Below are 18,082 nucleotides of genomic sequence, written 5' to 3'. Positions count from 1 at the left end.
GCAAAAAAATAGTGGGAAAAGATACAGTGATCAGCTGTTTGGCGCCACAAGTTTGCGCGACGAAAGAGTGTATTAGTCGCGTAAGGTGAATATCGTCGCTGCGTGTGTGTCCAACTAGGGATTTGCGCGACGATGTAGGACGTTTGCAAGACGAAGATTGCGGTACGGATAGCGGATGTGCGTCGCGCAAAGAGGTGCCAACATCACACCTTTGCGCGTCGCTCAATTGGATTTTGCGCGACGAAGTTTTTGGTGCGACGAAATGATATGTTCGTCGCGCAAAGATGTGATGTCGGCATGTCTTTGCGCGTCCCTCAATTTTTTTTGCGCGACGGATTATTTGTGCGACGAAAAGACATGTTCGTCTCGCAAATTCGTCGTCTTTAACAGATTCATTTCAGCCATTGCTGAGGCAAATTGAAAAAACAGTTTTGCCTCTGCTTCTGCCCCTCTCTCTCTTTGTCTTCTCAGATATTGGATTTCATTTCCCGCCTCTGCTACGTGTTTTGGGTAAGTTTTTTTTGGTCGTTAGTGTAAAAGTATTATTGTAAATTCGTATTAACATCGTTAATTTCGTTGTGTACAGGATATTATATGTGAATAACGCTTGGAAGTGGACATATTGAAGAAGGTATTTTATTTGTTTTATATTGATTTAAAATATCAATTTTAATTCTTTATATATTGTTTTTGTGAAATTATATTTTTATTATGTTGTTAAATTATGCACGGTGATGTACGAAGTTAATTGAACTTAACTTCGTACATTTTTTTTTTTTTGTAAAGCTTAATTCCCGTTCGAGGTTAGTTGGACCGTGCATGGGTGCGTAAACCACGACTACGGTCCAATTAATTCTTGAATTGTCCCATATTTTGGACAATTTGAAAATTCATAGTCGTGTCACGTAGTTTACAGCTACAGGATTAGGTTTCGATTGTGGAGATTTCGGTGTCATCTCGGTACGTTCTTCGGGTGGTACGTAGGTATTTTATATCTACGGTATATCTCAAGAACTGTATCGAGATGCTGCCGAAATTCATCCACGTCGAAATCTAATCTCATGTAGCTGTAAATTACATGACATGAATATGCATTTCCGAATGGGATAAGGCCCTTACCGGAGGCATAAGGTCACGTTATGATTTTGTAAGAATACAACATGATTGTTGTATTGTGATTGTGGTTCCAGGAATTATGAGCAGAAGGTGGATACAGAACCCTAACAGGTGCACAGACGAATACTTGAATGGAATCGAGGACTTTATTCACTTTGCACAGTCACACAACCCGGGTGCAACTAGAATCCGGTGTCCTTGTAGGAGGTGTAACAACATGTTGTGGGAGACAATTAAAACTGTTCGATTTCATTTAGTAAGGAATGGAATGATTGAGACATACAGCACTTGGAACCATCACGGGGAACAATTAGATATTGGTTCGTCTTCAAGGGCCACAAGAGTGGACAATGTTGAACCTATTGTGGATCCTAATGAACAAGTCATGGATATTATACATGATGCTTTTCCATTTGCATCGACCAGCAGCAATCAGGAAGGGGAAGATGACGTGCCTACACCAATGGATAGTGCAGAGTTCGAACAGTATGCAGAACTGTTAAGAAATGCCAATCAAGAGTTATATCCGGGGTGCGAGAGCTTTTCCGTTCTGACGGCCATTGTGGAGCTAATGCACGAAGAAATAAAGTATCGTATGTCGAACCTGTGTTTCGATTACTTTTTGGGAGTTTTCAAGAGAATGCTTCCGACGGACAATTGTTTGCCGAAAGACCACAGACAGGCGCAAAAGATGTTGAGTGGTCTTGGATTGGGTTATGAAAAAATCCACGCTTGCAAAAATAATTGCATTTTATTCTATAAAGAGTATGAAACATTGGATACATGCACTATATGCAATTAGTCGAGGTTCAAATAGACGTCTTAGAATAGAATGATTAAGGTTCCACAAAATGTCATGCGTTATCTGCCCCTGAAACTAAGATTGCAGCGGTTGTATATGTCGACGCATACTGCCACAGACATGAGATGGCATAAGGAAAAACGGGTAGACGACGATGTGATGCGGCATCCTGCAGATGGGGAGGCATGGAAAGAGTTCGATCGAACGTTCCCCGAGTTTGCTGTTGATCCCCGAAATGTTAGGTTGGGACTTCCCCGAGTTCTAAACCAAAACCACAGCACTTGGCCGATTTTCGTATTCCCATATAATTTGCCGCCTTGGAAATGCATAAAAAGAGAGTATATGATGATGACTGTTTTGATAAATGAGGATCTTGGCAGGTCAATCGATGTGTACTTAAGGCCGTTGGTTGATGAGCTCAAGGATTTATGGACAAACGGTGTGCGCACGTACGATAAATCCATTGGGAAGATGTTCACTTTGCGGGCGGCAGTTATGTGGACTGTGAATGATTTTCCTGCATATGCAATGGTCTTGGGTTGGAGCACAAAGGGTTATATGGCATGCCCTGTATGCAAGGAAGATGTAACTTCTTGTTGGCACGCTGAAAAAGTGTGTTACCTTGGGCATCGAAGATGGTTGCCATGGGACCACGAATGGCGGGAAAATGATAAAGAGTTCGATGGGAACAAAGAGCGTCGCGCAAGACCTAGAGAATCATCCGGTGATCAGATCTTGGAACAGCTTAACCGTTTGGATTTTGCTCCATTCGGGAAAACAGTTAGTCGGACCAGACCTGCTACACATATGAACTGGACGCACAAGTCTATGTTTTTTGAGCTCCCATATTGGTCGAAACTAAAATTGAGGCACAATCTCGACGTTATGCATGTTGAGAAAAATGTGTTTGACACATTGATGAGAACAATTCTAGATATCAAGGAGAAGACAAAAGACACGATAAAAGCTCGTCTTGATTTGGAAAGAATGGGCATACAAAGTGGTTTATGGCTTAAAAGGGGCAGTGATAAAGCTATAAGAGATCTTGCATTTTTTTCCATGAAACTGAATGACAGAAAAGAGTTTCTACAGTTTGTATCGTCTGTAAAGTTTCCTGACGGATATGCTTCTAATATCACACGTTGCGTGAATGTTGACGGGGGTAAATTTACTGGACTCAAGAGCCATGACGGTCATGTGTTTATGCAACGCCTACTTCCTATAGGGATTCGAAACCTATTGCCGGAAGATGTAGTGAAGCTAATCATATTGTTGTCCAGATTTTTTTCCCAACTGACGGCAAAAACGTTGCGAAAGACAGACATTGATCAGTTGCGCCATGACATTGTCCAAGTCCTATGCAAGTTTGAGATGATATTCCCTCCAGCTTTCTTCACAAGTATGATTCACGTGATGATTCACTTGCCAAAAGAGGCATTGCTTGCTGGTCCCGTCAACTATCGCTAGATGTATCCAATAGAAAGGTATATAATCATCATCATTTCTGTTGTTGCTTCTTTATCCCATGCTTTCTACTTGCTAATTTGCATCTTTTCGTTTTAATTTGGCAGGCTTCTCGGAGAGTTTAAAAAAAGCGTACGCAACAGAGCGAAGCCCGAAGGATCAATTGTAGAGGCTTGGGTTCAATATGAGGCGCTTACTTTCTGTGGAATGTATTTAAAGGATGTGGACATGGCTTTCAATCGACCTCGGCGCAATAATGAATGTGGTGTGAGAAATGAGCAGCTTTCTGTTTTTACCCAAAGCGCACGACCCTTTGGAGATCCTGTACGAGGAGAGTCGTTTTCCAGAAATGACATGGAGGTAGCTCATTGGTTCGTATTGAACAATTGTGATGAGATAATGACATACTTAGATGAGCATGAAGAGATGATGAAGCGAGAATATCCATCGCATTTGTATTCCAAGAAACACCGTGAATTGTTTCCAAAATGGTTTTTGGAATATGTAAGTTATAAGTGTTTTGTAATTCACATATTATTGTAGTATTTAATTTTTATAACCTAACTTGTAAATGTTTTTGTATAATATTAGGTGAATAAGTTGAAATCAGAGAATTCCCCCACGTACAGTGAAGAGTTATATAACTTGGCATTCGGCCCACTTCGGGCTGAATTGTTCTCGGGTTGCCATGTTAACAGCGTCAAGTTTTTGGGGACTGCACGAGATGACAAGTTGTGTACGCAAAACAGCGGTGTCCATGTTCCAGGTGGAGGCGAAAGTACGGACATTGATTTCTATGGCAAACTCACAACTGTCGTGCAATTGCTATACAAAGACCGATACCAAGTGATCATGTTTAAGTGTCGATGGTTTGATACGAACCCGAATAGGCAAGGAAGTGTTAAAATCGATCAAGGGTTACTATCTGTGAACATGAAAAGAACTTGGTATGATGACGACCCATACATTTTGGCAAACATGGCAAAACAAATTGTCTATCTAGATGACCCTAAAGCAGGGAGCGGGTGGAAAGTTGTTCAGCAGATGGATCACAGGAACGTATATGCTATACCAGAACTAGACCCATCTGACGTCCACGTCGCTGACCAAAGGTCAGAATCTTGCATGGAAAATGATGCAGAAACATTTCGCAATACAAATCTTGTTCAGGAACCGTTTCAGCTTGAAGGAGTGTCTTCAAGAGAAATACCGATTCAGTCAATTACAATTGACCTCGGTGATCTTCCTAGATACGATGCTGCAGTGGGCCCGAACAACGACGATGATGTAGTTATGGAGGAGGAGGAGGAGGAGGAGGAGGATGAGGCGGATGATTGGGAGACTGAAAGTGATGATAGCGATAATAACGAAGGTTATTATAGTTCAGATGATGCACAATGCAATTTATTTGTGACTTACTATGTTTTAGTAAATGTAATTTTTTGTAATGTAATTATGTTAATGTAAATATATTGGCAACTCTGCTTTTTTTGAATATATGTACTTGTTATATCTAATTTCCAATTATATATGTACGTGGAGAAATGCAATGAAATTAAGTCATTCATACTTTTTAAATTAAATTCTTTTACATTTAATTATGGCGTAAATGCAAATTTTTAAAAAAGTACAAATGAATCTCGTGTCTGAAAAGTTGCAATCCAAATGAAAAAAGAATTCAAACATCCTTGCATACGTACAATCCGTCAACTAAGTTGATTTGTCCATTAATTTTTGCACATCTTCCCAATTTCATCATATACATCTCAAATTGAGAAAGAATCTCAATGCTCTTGCCAATGGTTTACTTCAAAAGGCCTATCAATGCTCATGTACTTGAGTTGTACTACAAAAAGAGAGAAGTATTCTTGTCTTAATACACATAAATAAGATAGGGTTATTATCACCTCGGGTGAAAGAGAATATAACCAAATTTGTCTCCTTCCTATTGCAATTGCTTTGTACATTTGAGCTTCAATTTATCTAATTTTAGTTATTTATCCTAAAAACATTTGAGCTTCCTTAAATCTCCATTCACAAAAAAAATGTTGAAATAATAGAAAATCACCTTTGCGCGGCGAAAACAATCATGGCGTCGCAAGAGGAATATTTGCGGGACGGAAGTCTTCGTCGCGCAGGTAACAAATATGAAAAAAATTGAAGTCACAGAAATGACCCTTGCGCGACGAATAATGGTATGGCGTCGCGTATACATATTTTGCGCGACGAGTATAACATTCGTCTAGCAAGAAACTTTCGATAAATTTAGACAAGCTCACCATAAGCTCCATTTATTCCCATGCCTTAATTTCTATTTATTCCCATGCCTTAATTTGAATTTTGCCATGTAAATCATAAGCTTTTCAATAAATTTAGATAAGCTCATCATTCATACCTTTATGCAGGGTTATCAACTTCCCTACGAAGAGAAGTCATGGTTCAAGACTTGAAGATCAACAGCGTTGTGATGTGTTTTAAAGTTGAGGGAAATCTGTAGTTTACTTCATTTGCAACTTTAAAACACAGCTTAAACCTGTGATGAGCTTGCTAGAATGTATATTTCAGTCAATTACATTTGAAAATGCATTTAGTTACAATTATTTCCATTATTTTACAAAATTAGGAGATTATGTGGGAAAAGTTAAGATTGCGCGACGAATGCGATACCCTGGTCGCGCAAAAAACATCTTCGGTATCTTACGCGACGAATAAGCTAGCCTCGTCGCGGATTAGATTTCTTTGAAAAAATCCGCAATTATTGCGAAATAATAAGAATCATCCTTGCGCGACGAATAATATAGTGTCGTCGCTCAAGGATTTTTCTCCAAAAAATTTGCAATTTTCGCCAAATAATATAAACCCTCTATACGCGACGAAGACACATTATGTCGTCGCGCTAATATAATTTGCGCAACGAATAAGACGGCCTCGTCGCACAACGTCATTTAAAAATTAATCAATATAAATTCTTTATTATTTTCTGTTTCACTTTGCGCGACGTACTCTTCATTACATGATAAGTATTTTTAAATGAACATCAAATTCAGTTATTGTATTCATATGGGGTCAAGGTGTGTAGAGCTCAAAGAATCATCAAATTTGGAGTTAAATTAACCGTTAAATTGTGATTTTTCGTTTATAATCGTCGAAAATTTTGGTCCCGTTACAACATGTATGATTGTATATTTTTTCCAATTTTTGGCGTGTACGATCTCTAAGTATAAACGAACAAGTCTGCTGGTTGGATCGTTGACACTAGTTTTGTAGAATGCAACACCACATCAAAACAATATATTCAAAAAAATGAAGAGTTTTTGTATATGTTTGTTAAATAGAACATACAAGTTTGTTGTATGCACTAGTGTAAATATTTTTAAATGATGATCCAATTCAATCATTATATTCATATACAGTAAAGGAGTGCACCCGTAAAAATTTATCAAAATCGGAGTTTAAAAAACCGTTAAATCGTGATTTTTAGTTTATAACCGTCGAAAATTTTGGTCCCGTAACATCATCTATGAATGTATATTTTCTTCAATTTTTGGCGTGTACGATCTCTAAGTATAAAGAAACAAGTTTGACGGTTGGATCGGTGAAACTAGTATCGTACAATGCATAGCCCCATTAAAACAATATATTCACTAACATTTCCATGCTTTGATATTGTTAACATTTTGAAAATTTAAACACAACTTGCGCGACGAATATATGTCAATTTCGCCGCGCATTCAACTATCGCGCGACGCATGGAAAATTTCCGTCGCGCAATGTAAGTCTCAGGATTTAGGGTTTAGGGTTTAGGGTTCACGGTTTATTTTGCGCGACGATTTATTTGTTTCGTCGCGGAAGTCCTCAAATTTTGGGCGGTTCCCATCTCGCGAATTTAAAATTCCTTGCGTGACGCCATTTATTTCCTCCATCGCGCAAAGTACAATATTTTAACTTTGTGCGACCGATGTCGTGTTCGTCGCGTAAGATCACAAACATTTTGTGCAAAAAACGCGCATTTTTGTTCTATCTTCAACCTCTCTCAATCTCCAACCCTAAGTCGCAGCCCCTTCTCTCTCCGATTCGAACCCTAACTCGCAGCCACTCTCTCTCCTTCATCCCCTCTATCTCATCCCTCTCTCCTCCGTCCCCACTCATCCCTCTCAGTCCCTCTCTTGTCGGACCCCTCTCATCCCTCGCAGTCCCTGGCTCCTCCGTACCGTTGTCTCTCCTCCGTCCCCACTCATCCCTCTTAGTCTCCTCCGTCCCGACTCATCCCTCTCAGTCCCTCTCAACAAAACTCGCCTTGCATCCCTCTCTGTCCCTCTCTCCTCCGTCCCCTCTCAATCTGTCGCCTCCTCCGTCTCTGCTCATCCCTGTCAGACGACGGCCCCCCACTCTCTCTCTCGCTCGCCACCGCCGGACTTGCGTGCTCTCCGGTCTCCCTCGAAACCCACTCGGTAAAATTCTCAACTCTATCCCCGATTAATATTTTCAATTGTGAATTTTTGTTTCTGAAATTTGTGGATTAAGTTTGGAATTGTATATTTGTTTTGCTGTTTCAATTTCTATATTTATTTTTTAAGTGTTTAAATTGCTGCTTAGTCTGATGGTTGGTTAGGAATCCTATGTTTCAATTTTGTTTTTGTATTGGATTTGTATTTTTGATTTCAGATTTGATTAGAGGTGTTGAAATTGCATTGTGGTGTTGGATTTGTGAATTTTTAGGTGTATTGCTGTTAGATTTCAGATTTGATTGGAGCATCTGCTGCTGTTTTTTGTATTTTGATTACTTTTCGGGGGCTTTAAACTATGTGCTACTAACCAAATTTTGTATTTTGATCACATACCGACTCTTTCAAAATTGGGCAGCAATTTGATTTTTCTTTATTATGTGCTTCTGTTTTTTGTAATATCATACATGTTTCTGTTTTGTTTGCTTTCAAAAATGTGCTTCTGTTTTTTTGCCATATAAAGAATACATGTTTCTGTTTGTTTTTAAAATATTGAATTTGTTGTTGATTAGGTTTTGAGGTTTTTTTTTTTAAAAAAAAATAATTTTAGCCAAGGATGTTTTTAATTGTAAGACCTTATCAGTTGTGCAGATGTCAGACCTTATCAGACGTCGTAAGATGGTGATGACTCCACATAGTTTAGCTCCCCAAACTACGGTGTCAGCTCCCACTGCTCCAGCACAGTCGCACGACATGCCAGTCGCTCCCCACGTCTCCCGTGCGTCGATGTCCTCAGAGTCATCAGTGGCGCAACCAGTTAGTGCCAGGCGGCGTCACCGCCCTCCTAGCACGACCGACACCACGTCGCCATCTGCTTCTAGTGCGTCGGGGTCACAACCAAGTAAAGATTTTCCTTCAACTCCAGTTGTTTTGGACCAAGAATTTTAGTAGGATTTGTTATTTAACGTTAATTTTATATTTCTTTGCAGCCAAGAAGAACACCCGAGAACCCTGTCGCTAGTTGAGGACGGCCAAAGTCACCCGGGTAACCAACAGTAGTATAAACATCGCATACGACGCGCGACATCGGGCTGGACCAACGGCTGACCAGCACAGCTCGTTGGCCCATGACATTGGATCCGTCGTTCGGACTTATTGCCCAATCAAATGGAAGTCCTGGAAGGTCATGCCTGATCCGATGCGGATGGAGGTGTTCGGACAGTTGTCGGTATGTATTCTATACATTTTAATTGTTTTTCCCTTGAAATTTTATTTCTAATACTTAATGTATGTAATGAATTTATTTTAGACAAACTACAATTTAGAGAACGTCGGCGATGAGTTGTTGGCGTACATCAACATACTCTTTGCTGACAGGCACAAGCAGTGGAAGAGCGACCTGCATCACCATTTTCAGGCATATGATGATCCGCAGGTTGCTCTTGAAGAGGGTTGCCCGAAGGAGCTTGAGGGCCTGGAGGATAGTTGGCAGTGGCTCTGCGGTCATTTTCAAGAGGCCGATTATGTGGTATTTTTTTTATATTAAATTGAAACTTATTACATATTTCTTACTAATGTGTATTTAATTTTTTATATTTCATTTCACTTTCAACTAATACGTTTTATTTTTTGTGTAACAGAAGAAGGCCAAAGCAAATAAGGGCAATAGGCAGAGGAAGACTCTTCTCCACCATTCAGGTTCCAAGCCCTTCTCCTATAGGATGGAGGCGCTGCGCCAGGTAATAATAAAGTCGTTTTTATTTATTTTTTAGAGTAATGCTATTTAGACACACAACATTGACTACTTTAGCTTACCACCTTATGTGGCAATTGATGTGTCATGCCAAGTCAATTAATGAATGTCGCCATGTCAATTAAAAAACAAATTAAAAAACCCTAGTGTTCTTAGTAAGTTGCCTCATGGCAACATTCATTAATTGACATGGCATGACACATCAGTTGCCACATAAGGTGGTCAATTAAGGTGGTCAATGTTGTGTGTCTAAATAGCATTACTCTATTTTTTAATATGTCATTAATATTAATTTGTTTTTTTTTGTACTAACATTTTTCTTCTCTTGCTCAATTTAAGGGGGGGGGGGGGGGGGGGTGGTTCCAAATTCCCAGAGATTGACGTCTTTGGTGACGTTTATGCTCGACCTGGGAATGAGTTGGCGGAGTCCCTTCATGTAAGTAGCCTTTAATTTTAATTATTATGTAAGCGTTCAAGTTTTTATGGTTATTATATGAATGTTTTAATTCATATTTTATGTTATGTTCAACAAACGACGATGATTGAGAGGAGCCAGTTGGTTCTTTAGGAGTCCGCCTCCCAGCTTCCTCCCGATACGCCGCTGGAGTTCGTGGTTCCTCCTGCAGATGCAGGGTTTCAAATCCTGACTGAAACCTTGGATCAGACTCTCGGGAGGCGCCCAGGGACATATTGTCGAGGGATGGGGAATGCCAGGCAGCGGCCACCTAGACCTCGTGAATCATCGGAGTCAAACGAAGAGGTGACTACTTTGAAGACTGAGGTGGCTGAGCTCAAGGGTCATTTGTCACATCTTCTACAGTCCCTCGCTCACTTCGGCATTTCAATCCCGCCTTTTCCTCCCCCGTCGACCTCCGAGCATGGCCACCACACCTCTCCCCCTGTCAACAATGTCCAGACCTCCGAGCCGCATTTGCCAGACGACAATGTAGATCTTGGATGGTTGTTTGATTAGATTTTAACATTCTTAATTACATTTTAAATATTTCTATTGTACTAAATATATTCTGTTATAACATTTTACATATTTCTCTTCATTACCTTTTTTTATTGCAATTTCATTTTATTATAAAATAAAATAAAAACCAAATTTATTTTTGTTACCAAAATAATTAAATTTAATTTTAAATTAATTATAATATATTTATTTTTGCGCGACGCGCAAATTTCCTTTTTTGAAAATACAAAACCGTAAAAATAAATTTTAAAGAATTTATTCTATTTTGCGCGACGAAACTTTTTGTCTCGCTAAGTAACTGCGACAAATATGTTTCGTCGCGCAAATATTTGAGTCACGAATTCTCTCGTCCTGCCATACCTACGCGACGAAGAGCAGTCCTCGCGCCGTGTTCTTACAACGACTGTGTTTCGTCGCGCAAATATTTGAGACACGAATATTCTCTCGTCCCACTATATCTGCGCAACGAAGATTATTCCTCGCGCTGTGTTTGTGCAACGAACGTATTTTCGTCGCGCAAAAATTTGACCGACGAAAAATCTCACCGTCCCGCGACTTTTGGTGCAACGAAGGTTTACCGTCGCTCCGTTTGTGTGACTAATTGAATATGTTCGTCGCGCAAAGTCATTCTTGATGATCTTTGCGCGACGAACCTTCTGTCGCACTACTATTTGTGCGACACAAATGTACTTTGCGCGACCAAAATGGCTTCGTCGTGCAAATACTAAAATCTAGTAGTGAGGAGAGAAAGAGGGGAGAGGAACTTGTGGATATGCTCTCATGAGAACAACTGTCGCTTGCATGCCATGCTCTCATGTGTTTCTTGGCGAGTGCATAGTAAACTGGCTCAGACAAAGTCACTACTGTCCTGTTTGCCGCTTTGAGGTGCCGACTAATTGATGAAAACCTTTGCTTAATTGGTTCGATGTTCCTTTGAAGTTGGTCATTCCTTGGATTGGATGAATGTTGTTGTAACTTGTAATTGAATTACATATATAAATATATATGATCCATTATGGTTTAATATTGTTCAGTGCTTTGCTTTGGTTTTTTCCTCTTCAGGCTTAATTTGTTGTTCCTTTGATTAATTTTGAAGTTGTTCTGATCATATAAGCGGTAACTTTTTAGCCAGTAAATAAATTCACCATGGATACAAGCGCAGCATACATATATAGGATATAGCATTAAAAGTTCACTGCAAAAAAGGAAGAAAATAGTCACATTTTTAAAGCAACAAATAGATTTTGGTGACATTTGAATGAGTAGTCAATGGTTTTTGCTTACTACTCACTATTAATTGTGACTAGTTATATCACTGATATGGGTGGGAAAATAGGACAGGTGGGTGAAAATGGCAGCACTCAAACTATTTTATGAATTCAATAAGTGCGTAATATCACTGATACTTTTACACTAAGCCACATAAATGATAAACTTGATTTGGTAGCTTTTGGGTGCCTATTCCATTTTCTCTTGCCAGCCAAAAGTCGTAAAAGGAGTGCACTCGGCCCTTACACTTGAGTTTGATCCTAATCACTCTAAATTAGGGTAGTATATAGTTATCATTGTATGAATAAAAAGGTCACAAAAGGAGCAGTGCCCTTTGAAATAAGAAGAAAGCTTAGAAACAAAAAGTATTACCTGAAGGCCATTAGGTTGTTGGATGTATTTCTTTATTAGTGATGTGATGATCTTAATATATTTAAATATGAATAATGCTACTCTTACCACATTTATATATCACATTCTCATACCACTTTATGTGGCAGATGAGGTGGACAACCACATCAATTAAAATTAATTTAACATTTACTTTTCTTTTATGATTTATTGACACTTTTTAATTGATGTGAATGTCCACTTCATGTGCCACATAAGGTGGTATGAGAATGTGGTATACAAATGTGGTAAGAGTAACAATACTCTTTAAATATTAACCCAATCTGATTGAGGAGTGAGGCCGTCTAGAAGTATCTTGTAGAAACAATGGTGAATGTAGGTCTTAACATGACAAGCGATATTCTACTTTAATTCAATTTAAATTACGGAGAATGGTATACAAACTCGGGTGCAAAGTAGGGAGCACATCCTCTTTAGCCAACTTGACTAAGCTCATGTCTGCATACTAGCCAACTTGGAATACAAGATTCAGTATTGCATTGGGGACAGCAAAGGGGTTGGCTTATGTCCATGAAGAGTGTGAAGAAAAGATTGTCCATTGTGATATAAAACCTGAAAATGTTCTTCTTGATGACAATTTTGTTGCCAAAGTTTCAGATTTTGGTTTGTCCACGCTAATGAACCGGGAGGAAAGCAGTGTACATACGACGTTGAGGGGCACAAGAGGGTACCTTGCACCAGAATGGATCACCAATTACGCCATATCAGAGAAGAGTGATGTATACAGTTATGTGATGGTCTTCCTTGAGATCATTGGCGGAAAGAGGAATTTTGATCCAGGGGCAGTTCCGCGAAAGGCCACTTTCCTTCTTAATTATGCCTTTAATCTGTTGGAAAAGGGAAATATGAGACAGTTCCTTGATCCAGACCTAGATGTTGATGAAAATGATGAAAGAGTTGTAAGTGCAATTAAAGTTGCATTATTTATAAATTTTAGAACTTTAAATCTCATTCATTTAATGCACGTTTACTAATTTGTAATTGGGTTAGGAGGAATTGAACGAATGAGCTTAGGATATAATGGATATTTAAAATATATAAATAAATAAAAAGAATTTCTCATGGGCTAGTTCTCAAGGAATTAGAATACCACCTTCCACTCAAAAGTTCAATTCCTCCAAAATCTGTGAGTTCTTGTCTTGTTGTCTCTAGATGGTTTTGAATGGTCGCTCAGGTGCTCATTCAACAAGTTGAACTTTGTCTTTAAAAATCTTGGCAGTAAATCATTTTGCCCTCATTTTAACCACAGGCTGAAACAACACATCGAATCAGTTGAGGGGGCGCTGCTGCGTGAAAGTTTTTTTGTCGAATATCGATACTTCAAAGTGTACTCCAAAGTATCATCAAATCGAAACTGCCCAGTTTATGGCAATTAATAATAATCACTGCATTTTTCGAATAAAAAACATTATGTGTCTTGTCAGACATCCATCCTAAAAAAAAGAGAACATACGTACGATGCATTTCAAGTTTAGGGTTTTTGTTTTTTGTTTTTTCCGGTGAAACAACAATGGATTGGAGCTATAACTATTAGCTGATCCACAGTTCCCCATTAAGTTTTGGTCAGTTTCAACATCCTATGCTATGTCCCATGTGTGGTAGGTAGTTAATTATGTTGCACATGAATTGATCAAGTGTATGTCATTTGTCCACACACAAATAAAGTGCATGTCACCTAAGAACTCTATTTAAAGGACTACTATGATTATGTACAACTATTACAAAAATTGAAAAAGACAACCAGAAAATCACCACATTGTCTTTGTGCCTTCTTTATTTCTACTTTGACCATGTACAACTATACATCTTATCCCTAATGCTTTTACTGATTTAAGCTCAAACAAATACTTCACGTATCAAACCCGTCTACTCTTTTAGAGAGACATGGGAAAGTCTACTCACTGTGTTGCGTTGTCATCCGGCATGAAGAATAATGGTTCATGGACTCCAGAAGAGCCAAAAGCTCCTAGCTTTCGTTCAAAAACACGGTAATAGAAAATGGCAATCCTTGCCCCAGAAAGCTGGTAAAGTTCTATATATTACTGATTTCTACTCATCTTTCATAGGTGTCCAATCAATTACAATTTGACAGATAATTGCATTACATACTTCTTAGATTTTTGTTAACTTATATATTTGGACACACAATCAATATAAATGTTAACGGATAACCTTATCATAAATATCGACTAAGTACCGGATGCTAATCTATAGTAGTCAAGATTAAAATATCGACTAAGTACCAGGTGTATGAGAAAATTTGAACTGGTACAGACAATGTTTATCATAAATAACAGTTTTATTTAGGGCTTGTCCAATATAAATCCCTACATTTTCTATTTCCTAGACATATACCCATCACTCTATAAATCTATGTGTAAAACCCAATTTCAAATTTAAATGACCAGTAGGATATAAGAGGTCGTAGTATTCCTATATTTTTACATCGTTGCCACCAAACTTCATATTTTATTTATAATTTATTTCAAGCATTTCATTAATTGTCATAATTGTAATTAGCACTCCCTATTAATAGCATATCAATCACCCCATTTCTTTTGGTTGTCATTCCCTCTCACATACCGCCCCCTAAAATTGCAAACCAAAAAAAATATTTGTAAATTACATATCCAATAATGTACCTATAAAAAATATAAATATAAATATAAATATATTATTTAAATAAAATATAGGTATATTATCTACCAAATTTTTTTTATAAAAAAAAAAAAACAAAACAAAATCAGTTACTTTGTAATTGAAATTTCCGTACATTTTTCATAAATTAAAAATAGGTACACAATAATTTATAGAAAATATAGGTACATTATTTACCCATAGGTAAATTATTTTACAATATACCTATAAATGTGTATAGGTACATTATTTGGAGAGGAAAAATAGGTTCATTTAAAAAAATACGTACATAGTTTTACTAGGTATATTATTAGAGGAAAAAAAATAGGTACATTATTTGGAGAGAGAAAATAGGTTCATTCAAAAAAATTGTTTTTCATAAAACAAATAATAGGTACTTTATTCAGAGAAAAAAGGGTACATAATTTAGAGAAAAAAAATAGGTACATTATTTAGAGAAAAAATAGGTTCATTTAAAAAACATGTTTTTCATAAAACAAACAATAAATAGATTATCAAAATATTTTTCAACATAATTAGAATGTACACTATTATTCATAAAATTATAATAAAATAGATTACTAGTAGTATAATTCATAAAAGGAAAACAACAAAAATTTATTAAATAAACCAAAACATTTTTTTTTGTCATAAAATAAACCAAAACGTTATTAATATGTTAATGTTGAATTTAATATTTAATTTCAAATAAGTTTCTAAATTAATTCCTACATCCATTACAACAATTTGAAGATCTTTCCAAATTCAACGTGTAGGTACACCTCCACATAACACATTAACTTGTAAATACGGGTAGTTTTGGAATTCGAAAAATAGAATAAATCATATTTTAAGCTAGATTAGGTAACTTACTTACTTGGATCCTAGTCAGCGGGTTTTACTTGAAAAAATTGGGTATTTTAAATAGAAAAATAAAGAAAAGGGTTGTAAGTGATTACAAATGAATGTTATGGGTCTAAGCTCAATTTACTATTTTATTTATCAAGAATAAAAACACTTTTATATGCAATGTACACATTTGATGTATGTTTGGGATGTATAATTCTTTTCTCTTAGGGTCATTTTGGATATATATAACAAATAAATAAATAAAACTTTGGCTCCATTGGGATGAAGGTATATTTGAAAGAAATGATTTTGATTTGACAAAAAGGCTAAATCTACTAAAAGAAAACTAGAAATATTAGATTCAATATATTTGAAATAACAAAATGTAATACATTTGAAATGACCCCAAGGAGTTATTTGAAATCCATTTGTTTTATTAATTTCTTTCATATTCAAATGTTAGAGGCAATACATACATTGGAGGAAACAGAATGGCTTGCCCAAGAAACCAGATGGTCGTGGGTTCGAGTTCCGGAAACAGCCTCTACAAAAATAGGGGTATGGCTGCATACATCTTGCTCTCCTCAAAGTCAAACCCGACATTACAGGAGCCTCATGCAAAGGGCTGTCTTTATTTTTTTTAACGTAGACATGCATATATACAGAACGCATGTACATGCAAGAGAGAGAGGAGAGAAAGAGGGGAGAGGAACTTGTGGATATTGCTTCTCTATGTTTTAAGACCATTTAGGTCTGATTTCATAAGTTCGCAAATTTATTTTGATACTTTCAAGAGATACAAGAATATAACCAAGGGGAGATTTCTGGAATTAACCAAGACAAGAATATATTGGGATTTTGATACTTTCAAGAATGAAGATAAAGCGTGCAGTATTTAAATTTAAATTATATGATCTGAACTTATTGCTAGGACAATGGCCCTTTTTGTCTTCCCCCAAAATTACAGTCAGTGCAAACGTTGGTTTCCTATATAGCTGAACACTTTATATAGCGCAAAAATAAAATGCATCAATTTTCACCTCTTCTCTTATTTTAACAAACATATGCATCTTTGTTTAAAGTAAACATATACACATATGACGGAACGGAAAAAAATAGGAATTATCAGCAAATCAAAGCATAAAGGATTTCAAATTCAACTTAAAACAATTTTCTAATTTAATTTTATGAATAACATAAAAGGTGTTAGAGAACCAAGTTCCTATTTAAATGGTCAATCTTGGGTATGATATAGGCAAGAAAATATTTCAACCAGAAATACTCTTTGCCCAATGGTTAGAAAGTAGCAGAGGTTCGTCTCTTATAGATCTCAAATATTTATGAAAATCTATGGTTAACCATCAAAAACCAGATTATCCTGGCCCTATTTTCATTCAAAGCTTAGCAAAGAGCATGCCAATTTACCTAGTTTCTTGTCCTTAGGGAGACAGAGTTCACTAGGAATCACAACTCGCAGACCTTGACTCTCAACTGCTAAATACTTTTTCACAAAATTAATCCCAATTAAACAAGAGGAAGTTTTGTAATGCAGAAACCGGGCTCTCCTTTTAGGACCGACTACAACAAGCTCGCCGACTCCCCTTTCCTCATAAGGCATGGAACCTAATCAATACGAGAAATACAATAGCATACTAGGCATGCAGGTAGAACATACATTGATTTTGAAGAATGAAGTTTTCAATTCCTCATGTTTTACTTTCAAACAAGATAACATAAGGCTAAACGAAAAGACTTATGTTGTTGGATTCAATCTTATTATTTATTCTGAACGAGTTGTCATCCAGATTTATAGTACAACAGAAAGTTGAATACAGATGTCCTACTCAATGAAACCAACGAGGTATATATAGTTATACAGATGTCCGCAAGGTTCACATCTAAGCAATACCTGCTCCGTGTGGTAGAAAAGCCTATCTTCTTAAGGAGTTTTAGTTATACTGCGGTGAATCATCTCATATAAAATCACACACAAAAGTAAGCAAAAGACTATTATAAACTAGGTATATATAGTGCTATTCTCCCACGCTTATGTCAACTATCTAATTCTAAATCAAGTTCTGAGATACATAAAAGGGACACGACCAAATCCTTTTGGGCCTAAATCATCAAGTATCGGTGCTTCACTGAACACTGATACACGAACTTCAGAAGAAAAAACTAGTGTTGTTGTTCCAGCATCAAACCCAAAATACTTTTAGATTGTGCCCGTCAAATGTCTACTATAAAGGACTTCAAAGGAGGTGATTATAACCCAAGGCAGAGATTAGATTAAGCTAAAGCTGCTAGCTAGGGCTCTCAACTGGGTGTCGTTACCTAGGGCAACCATCAGAGGTCAAGGA

At 37.2% G+C, this 18,082-nt stretch overlaps 1 pseudogene; it reads left to right on the top strand.

Moving 5' to 3' along the window:
- Positions 1-1,579: 1,579 nt before the first annotated feature.
- On the top strand, positions 1,580-13,244 carry LOC148295525 (uncharacterized; annotated as a pseudogene).
- The last annotated feature ends 4,838 nt before the right edge of the window (positions 13,245-18,082 follow it).

This window comes from Prunus avium, chromosome 3 (assembly GCF_965620075.1).
Source record: "Prunus avium chromosome 3, drPruAviu1.hap1.1, whole genome shotgun sequence".
NCBI classification, from domain to species: Eukaryota; Viridiplantae; Streptophyta; class Magnoliopsida; order Rosales; family Rosaceae; genus Prunus; species Prunus avium.
Note: the sequence above shows the minus strand (reverse complement) of the source record. Positions and strands in the feature narration are given on the sequence as shown.